The 8449-nt window shown below is 44.8% G+C and overlaps 1 protein-coding gene across 3 annotated transcripts in view; it reads right to left on the reverse strand.

Annotated features, from left to right (window-relative positions):
- Nucleotides 1-8449, reverse strand: part of fam222ba (family with sequence similarity 222 member Ba) — a 28856-nt gene that overhangs the window by 19522 nt on the left and 885 nt on the right. Inside the window, exon 1 of one of the 3 annotated variants that reach the window (XM_035666801.1) lies at nucleotides 7806-8105. The exons of the other annotated variants lie outside the window; for them this stretch is intronic. The gene's annotated coding sequence lies outside the window, so the exon portion shown is untranslated. Of the gene's footprint in view, nucleotides 1-7805; nucleotides 8106-8449 lie in introns of those variants that run through there. 3 annotated transcript variants of the gene reach the window in all.

Here is an 8449-nt window from a genome sequence, read left to right on the forward strand (position 1 = left end):
CGGTACATGGGTCGCCAGCTCTAAGTCCCATACGCAAACAGCCCGAATCAAAGGATATTCTGTACTATGGATCAGAGCAGCAATTCCTCACAGTGGAGAAGCTGCATCCAGGTACTTTTTGGTATTTCTGTTAAAAGAATTACTTAAGTGAATAATTAATTGTTTAAGTGTGGCACAGGGGCTGTTATAATGTGAGGCTTTGTTACCCTGACTTTAAGCATATATTATATATTATATATACCTTATAAGTAGTACAACAAAGTAGTAAAACATATAAAACAAATGTGTGTCTGCTACAAAACCAAAATATATTGGTGAGGAACATCAACTGAAAATAATAAACTGGGGAAAGAATTTGATGATATTTGAAAAAGTAAAAGGCACCATAAAGTAGATCATGGTTTCTAAGGGAAGGTGTGTCGGGCAGGTCAGTTTTATCTATGGGCCAACAGGGTCGGTGCTCTGATCTCAGGAGCATGGAGGAGACAATGACACTGGTAATTTAGAGCAGGCTCAGGCTGGCTACAGCTGTGCACTGAGCTTGCCAACACATCATCATATCAGGGCCACTTCCTATCAGTGTGATCAGCACTCAGAATATAAAGGGGAAGAAAATGTACAGGAAGTCATCCTGTAAAAACAAGATAGCCTTTATGTTGGGAAAGAGTCACTGAATTGTTTTTTAAGAATGCGTTTGAGGGTAAAAGACACACCTTTCTGAAGGAATTAAAGGACATACAGTGAAGCTGGTCACCATTTTAAAGTAGGTTTGTGATAGATCCAGTGAATGAGACTTTGAGCAAGGATGGCCATGAATAGAAAGGTCTGCATTTAATTTGCTAATCCATCATTCCAATTGTACTCGGTAACAAAGGGAGAGGAGAGTGGTGGGGCATTCAGAGGCAACGGAGCATGCTGAGGGGTGCGTGTGTGGTTCTCCATGGAGCCAGAGAGGCCGTGGCCCTTAGCCCTAAAAGCCGGCCGGCGCTGGGGAGAATGGGATCTGATGAGCTCAACGCAGGCAAGACTAATCCCTTCATGTCCAAAGAATTGTTTAACTATGTTTGACTGATTAACCCAAACCCCTCGATTCCACTTACAATCTATTTGTCCAATCAAGTCTCCTGCACTCATCATGCTGCAGTGTGTGGGTGGTGATGGAGAGAAAGAAAGAGAGAAAGAATCAGGGAGAGAGAAACAAAGGGGGCTGCAAAACAATCCTTTCTGAGGAAGCACAGCAGAGGCAGAAGTCAAAAGGACAGCTTTTTTGTTCTACTTGCAATTCTCTAAATGCACATAGCACATGGTTCCTGTGGACCAGCTGTTGCTAACATTCAAAGGTCAGAGAACTTTTGCCTTGAGAGATTTCAAGTAGAAAGTCAGCCGTGGTGTGTTAGCAGCATACTGCACTCACTGGCAGGCTGGTTGTTACCAGCTTCATGGGAAAAGGAAATTTAAAGGCACTCTCCCCTGCGTGGAAAAGAGGTTGCCAGGAAGATTAACCCAGCTTCCTTTTATAGCCTCTGACAAGAGGTTAAATCACACATTACACTGCCTGAAATGTCTGCTAGTAATTAGATCAAGAATATTACTCTCTCTTCTTCCCCTTGCAGACTGCAGCTGATCAAAGCCTAATGATGGTGTCAGTGCCAATGGCAGTGCTGGCTGGGTAAATCTCCCCATCGGGATGGCAATCTGTCAGGGCCGCAAGCCCCTGCTAAACAGCACAGGACACGAGTACAATGGTGCTTGACACAAAGTAGACTAAATGAACCATATCTTTTACCAACAAGCTATCCATCAGCAGTGCGCCATTAAAATTCACAGTAATGATTATACATCTCTTTGTTTTGAGTCTGGGACTGCGTGTTTATATGTACACAGTCAGCTGAGATGTATACAGGGAGAGAGATGTTGGCAACATCTATGAGTTTCATCCCAACAGTGAAACCAACCACCAGTGTATCTGCTGTCTTTCCATGCCGGAGCAGATCTAAGCAGCACCTGGTCCCTTGATGGGGTGAGGGGGCTACTGGCTATTAATTACAGAAAGCCGACACGCAGCGCAGGCAAACCCTCGCAATGAGACCCTGGGACGTCAGATACACAGCAAGACGAATGCTTCTCTGTCACACAGCAACATGACCTGCCTCAGGACTCTTTACACACGAGTACTTTCAAGTATGCCTTTCAAATTGTGGCCCACCCTTCTTCCTCTGCCCCTACCTTGTCTCCCTCTCTATCTCAATCACATTCTGCGGATGTTACACTACTTCAGGGGATATTTTCTGACTAATGCAAAGCGGTCGTGCAGTAGCATGATAAAAGTTGACATTTTCCTTTTCTGATTCAATGCTTCCTTCGTCAACAACCTCGCCTTTTTATGTGCGCACATGTGCACACACACACACAGGCTGCAAACACATCACACATAATGGTCAATTTCATTATTTGCTCTCAAACTCAATGGACGCAAACAAAAGGGGGAAATGGCAGGAGATATGCCAATCATTTATCGTTGAAAGATGTCTGACAAAAGAGGCCCTAAAAACCTGACAGCTTTTCTTTTCCACGTCAGTCCTCAGCAAAACCAGCTCCTTAAAAAGGGGCCCCAGACAACAGACTCCTGCAAGAGGTCTGACCCCAATCTTAACCCCATACAGGTGGCACAGCACTAACACAGGAAGCAGGAGAGCTATTCACAGGATGCAGGGACAGAACGTTGCTCTCAACCAAAGACCTGCTCTCAGAGATCATTTAGACAGGACAAAGACAGCTCAATGCCTGTAAAGTGTATTCTAACGTGCTGAAAAGCAAATCCCCTTGAAAACGTTAATGGTAAAGACTCTTTCTCAGTGTAGACAAAAAGGTGTTTAAGGATGGTTTGAAAGTCACGGTGTTAGATAAAACTCTACAACTGGGTAGCAACACTGAATTATGCTGTGAAGGCTGTTAATCTTCAAGTGGTGTCAGAAATGTAACAGTTGTGGTTAAAGCTGGAATAGCAAATTTTACGCCTCTTACGTTAAGGAAAAAAGGACAAGGCCTATCTTGTGACCAACAATCTTCATAAAAACCCATCTGTTATATTGTTATAAGGTCAATGCACAAAAACAGTAATGTCAAGTGCGCTCTTTTAGTTCAGGGGAATAATTCAACTCCTGTTCGATTGCTGCTAGGTTGAGTCCAACTACAGAGCTGAACTATGAACTGTGATTACAGCCAACATCCCCCCGCAGAGCGACAACTGCATCTCTGCACATTCCAGGAAACGCAGCCAGCTGAAGACAGCAAATACACCAGAGAGGAGGAGACATAAACAACGCAAGCTAGTTTGAGAGCTGCACCAATGTTTACTGTCTCACTAAGTGCATTTCATCTCCGCTGCTTTCACAGCAGCGGTGGTATTTCAGCATGCAGTACAGAGGGGCTGCTGATGCCACAGGTCTGTGTACAGAGGGCTCAGTCACAGGCTAGAGAGACTGTTTGGACAATGTAGGTGTCAGACACACTGCCTGTCTGGAATAACGATGCAGTTCAGCCGCTACAAAACACCCTCTGGTTCCTTTAAAGTGAAGCTTCAATAAAAAAAAAAACAACTTGAGTGTTTTTGGAGTGTAACTGTTGAAAGGCGAAGAGGAATTTCTGCCTTGTTTAACTTGGTACATTGCTATCAGGGAGAAAGGTCTGCATTTGCTTCAAACGGGCAGTGAATGACATGCCAGAGATTAGCCTCTGAAGGTCACAGTCTTAGCTTATCCTTTCAGCCGCTTTTCACAACACAACCCCGGGCCCTTTTGAACAACAGGAAGAATGTCATCTGGTTACTTTTCAAGGCACGGAGATACCATTCACTGTGGCCAACAATGGCTGCAAACAGGACCAGAGGGTTAGGAGGTTATAAAGGGCCCCATTCTAGGCGCCGCTCGATCTCCAGTACACTGCACGCACACAGAAAATACACACCCACACAATGAGGCCTGGAGACGTGGTCCAACCGATGATAAACTGAGGAGGGTCACGGCAAAGTGCTGTGCACTGACCGGCTCAGCTCAGCCTCCGTCCCTCCCTAGGACAGCTCCTAACATCCAGACCAAGCCTCCAAGTCTGGGCTGCTCTGTCAGGCCTTCAGATATACTTGCTGCTTAGTCATTTTGGAGAGGAAAACTGTATGATTCCCTAAACTCCATCCAGGTTAGTGCATCTTACCAAAGGTTACAATGAGCACACAAAAACCCTATTTTGTATTACCAATTTTACACAGCTTGGCAAGAGAATAAACTGGGAATAAATAACTGGGATTTTAAATACCTCAAATATATGCATTTCAGTGTATTAGTATAGGGTGTAAGATAACTAGGCTAAGGCAATCATGTAACATGCCTAAAATTCTGGTAAACAAAAGTAGCATTCCTCTAAAAAAACACTATACTCTGTGTTCAATGACAAGGCCTTAACAAAATGTATCTGCTATTATTCAGGTTTAAGGCTTGTCCCAAAAAGACTCTCAGACTACAGACGGAGCTGAAATCCATCACCAATTTAGTCTCTAATGAACCCTCTGAAATATTAAAAATAAAGCCCAATTAGCCGACAGCATTTCACATCTCCTCCCCCTATAATCCTCTGGTAGCTTAGCCTTATCTAATGTCTGCGCCAACTATGACACTTTGAGCTCACTCTCCCTCTATCCCCTCCACTTGATATCCCCTAAAGCTTTGCTGGTGCTTTGTTGTGGCATTCTTTCTGACCCCACACACCCGGTCAGAGTCGGAGCCTCTCTCGTTGTGTCTAATGATGCCCTGATATGTACAGTTGGCATAGACGTTGGAAAACTGCAGCAATAACCATGGACCTTCTAATGGCATCTATTAGGATTACTTAAGAGTGATATGGGACTCGCCTGGCAACCTCTTATTACAGAGGGCTTGGTATTGGGGGTGGAGAGTGTCAGTGGAGGGTCAGTGATCCGATTGAGACGGCCTTATCTTGTGCCATAAACAGATAACAGTATCTGCCCTGCTCTTCTGCTGTTCCTGTGAGATGGAGGTGGATAAACAACCCTGTCGTCTCCAGTGCCTCCGACAAGCCTGATCAGACAGATGCTGTCCTCAACCGAGCTTTGTTCCTCCTGCTGCTGCCATGACTGCTGTTTTTGCTGTGAATGTCACCAGGAGGCTTACATTTCTCCCCGATTGCCCTCAAGCTGAAGACACAACAATTTCAGAAAGCCCTTTGGTCTTGGTGTTTGTAACGTCAGGTTGCAGCACTCCCTGGCTTAAGGCCCCGGGTTTGCTGATTACGCAAACTACCCAGCGAGAGCAGTGCTTTTTGCCCTAATTGGACCTGCCGGCTAACATGCAAATCCATGCAACAAAAAAAAAAAAAAAAAGTCATGAAGAACACAAAAATGTAGCAAACAAAGACAGAAAGTGTATCTTCAAATCGGGCCTATCGCCTGTGGCCATTTGGCACAACATAAAATAAGCCATGTGAACCAAACTAAATACCATGTAACAGCTGACCCACAACCTGAGCCCTGCAGGTCAGTCCCTTGTTCTCAGAGGTATCCAGACGTTGCCCATTATGTCCTAAACACCTGATCTGGATGTATCATGTGGCCGCAGTTCTTTACTCGCAGCCTGACCTGCGTTTGACTCCTCACACTGGGTCTCCTGACTTTGCCCACTCACACAAAGGCTACTAAACATCTGCTCCCTGTCTGAAAGCAGACTCGTACAGCTGAGAAGACATCGGGTGGCCTCGCACAAAGTCTCTCCAAGTGGTGGGTGGCTGAGTGGGAGAGTGTGGGCTGACAGCTGCCGTGGTGACTGGAGGACTGAGAGGTGGAGCCGCCTGGCAGATCACTGGTACCTGGGAAATCTCTGCCCTGCTGTCCGGGACAGAGGCTGCCCCCCTGTCCCGGACAGCAGGGCAGCCTCATTTAGCGAATGGATAATATTCAACAAATGCTGCTCATCTGAAACAACCAGAGTGAGGCAAATAAAAATCTGCTATGCACATCAAATTCACAGACAACACCTGCAATAGATTTAACTACACAGACCCCCGCAGGAATTTGAAGGGAACAAATGCATTGCTTTGGGAAGAGCGTACGGTTACACATTTCCAATTCAAGTACCGTCTCTAAAATGCTACATCAAATGACTGGCTTTGAATAAACCAAAACGAGCAACAGCCAAGTGGCTCGTTCCAGCACAGAAAATCATTGCATCAAAAATATGCTGGTTAGCCGAGCCATTTCACAGTCAACAATCACAGAATCAGGACTCTTACTAATCAGTGTATTTTAATGAGCTCCCTGTGAATCCCAACAACAGCTGAAACATAAAAGCTGCTCAAGTTCTCTGGTTCAGTCTTTGTACCTTGTGATCTGTTATTCATAGTCTTGCTCTGAAGTCTCTAAGAAATAAAGCAGAGCTTTGATGTTATCCTCTTATTACTGCTGTCTGAGACAATCCTAATGTTGGGAATCGGACCGTTTGGCTGTCACGTGGAGAACCTTCTGCGACCCAAAACTTCCGGGACCCAGCGTAAGGTGTTCACTCACCGATATCTGCCTTGCCATTGGCTTACAAGCGGAAGGTTTGCCACAGTGATGTTAGAAAACTGTGTGGGTGTGCATATTACATTCACGCTGTACTCTACTCACTACTTTAAAGCTTCCACTCAAGTAAGCTTAAATACGTAGGTGTGTACGTTCTCCACAATATGTATTTTTTAATAGCTTAACCTCATCTAGAGGCAACTGTAGACTGAGAGGCTACGGCAGCCGAGATGCCGCACAAGTATTTTAGAGGAAATTGCCCTTCTCTGTTCACAATGTAAATCAATACGTTCCAATATATTTGGCAGTGGTTGGCTCTAAAAAAAACAATGCAAACTTGCTTTCCTGTCAGTTTGCCCTCAGCAAGGCTCTGGGTTTGTGGTGACAGGTCAGAGAGTCAGCACATGACTCACAGACAGAGGAGGAGAGACGCTTAGCAAAGCCACGCAGAGATCTAATTAACACATGCATTCAAGTGGTATTTCAATTTGGCAGAACGCTGTAATTTTCAACAATGCTGCTGACCAGCATGACATGAACTAATGAACCAGGTGCTCCTGACATTCAGGCTTTTCCTGCTGCCGTTACAAGTAAAAGCAAACACACAAATCATTTTCAGACTTAAATAGGAGTAAATGTTCAAATATTGAGCTTTAAACTACTGAAAATCCATATATGTAGAGTATATGCTGTTTGCTTCACAATCTCTCAGTAACCTTGAAGCATTTTGCGCTCATTCTTCTAGTTATCTGTCAGAGTGTTGTCATTAGAGGCGAACTGCATTTTACAGATGGGGAGAGGCCTTACAGTCATTTGTTTCTAAGACCTAATTAATCTTCATTGTGCTGGGAAACATAGCACCCCAATGCAAAAAGGGTTCCTTCTACACGATAATTGCAGAGAGTCTAGGGGCCTGAGTTTCCCAGACAACAAGGTCTGAAATTTAATTATCTGCTCTTTGGAAAATGTAGGAGAAGAAAAGCAACACTGCAAAACTGCACTTTTGAGCAAGTAATGTCAGGCTCTTGTTTGAGTAAGCACAGGGTATCACTGAGCACATCCTGCCTGCTGTCATAAACCAAACAGTCGCACCACTGTTATGGTAAAGGAAAGATAATGACTTTCTACAACAACAACAAAAAAAAAAGAAAACTTCAATATGGCCATGCAAATGTAGACAAAACACTTCTTATCTCCCGACATTTCTCCACAACATTTCACAGCTCTATCGTCTTACCATGTGCAGAGTAAACCCGATCACTTCCATAGTCCGGTGCAGTCAGTCACAGAAGTGTTGCTTTACTGCGGTGCCTTTTTTAATCATATCCGTCAAGCTCCATGACATTACAGACCGACTACAACAATAAAACCAGACTCAGAGCAGCCAAAGACAACACGGGCAGGCTGTGGCAACATTAACATTCCGCCGTGTAAAGATCAGGCTCGGAGGGGGAGAAACATCGATAGGATCCCATTAGTTAAGTGTGCCCTTAGGATACCCGAAATCTGATCAGAGACAGACCTTTTGCTTCCAGACACGAACCATTAGACGTTATGGCAAAAAAAAAAAGAAAGCTGCTCTCCTCCTCTCAAACTACTCCTCCTGCCCTCCTCCTCCTCTCCTCCTCCTCTCCTCCTCCTCAGTGGTCGGGGTTGTGCGGCAGGATCAGGACGAGCCCGGTGACGTCAACCTTTTGTTATCACCTTTAACACTTGCCTCTGCAGGTGGAAACACTTTCCTCTGTCGTTATATTAAGAGCTGCTATTTGCAGACAGCTGGCGAGCCAGAAGCGTACGCAACATCTGTATGGCGGGTGAAGACGACTGGCACTCTAAATGTGGATATATGCACGCATGTCCTAATGGGTATATATATATATA

The sequence above is a fragment of the Morone saxatilis genome, unplaced genomic scaffold, assembly GCF_004916995.1.
Source record: "Morone saxatilis isolate NCDOM2014 unplaced genomic scaffold, NCSU_SB_2.0 Contig20, whole genome shotgun sequence".
Taxonomy (NCBI): Eukaryota; Metazoa; Chordata; class Actinopteri; family Moronidae; genus Morone; species Morone saxatilis.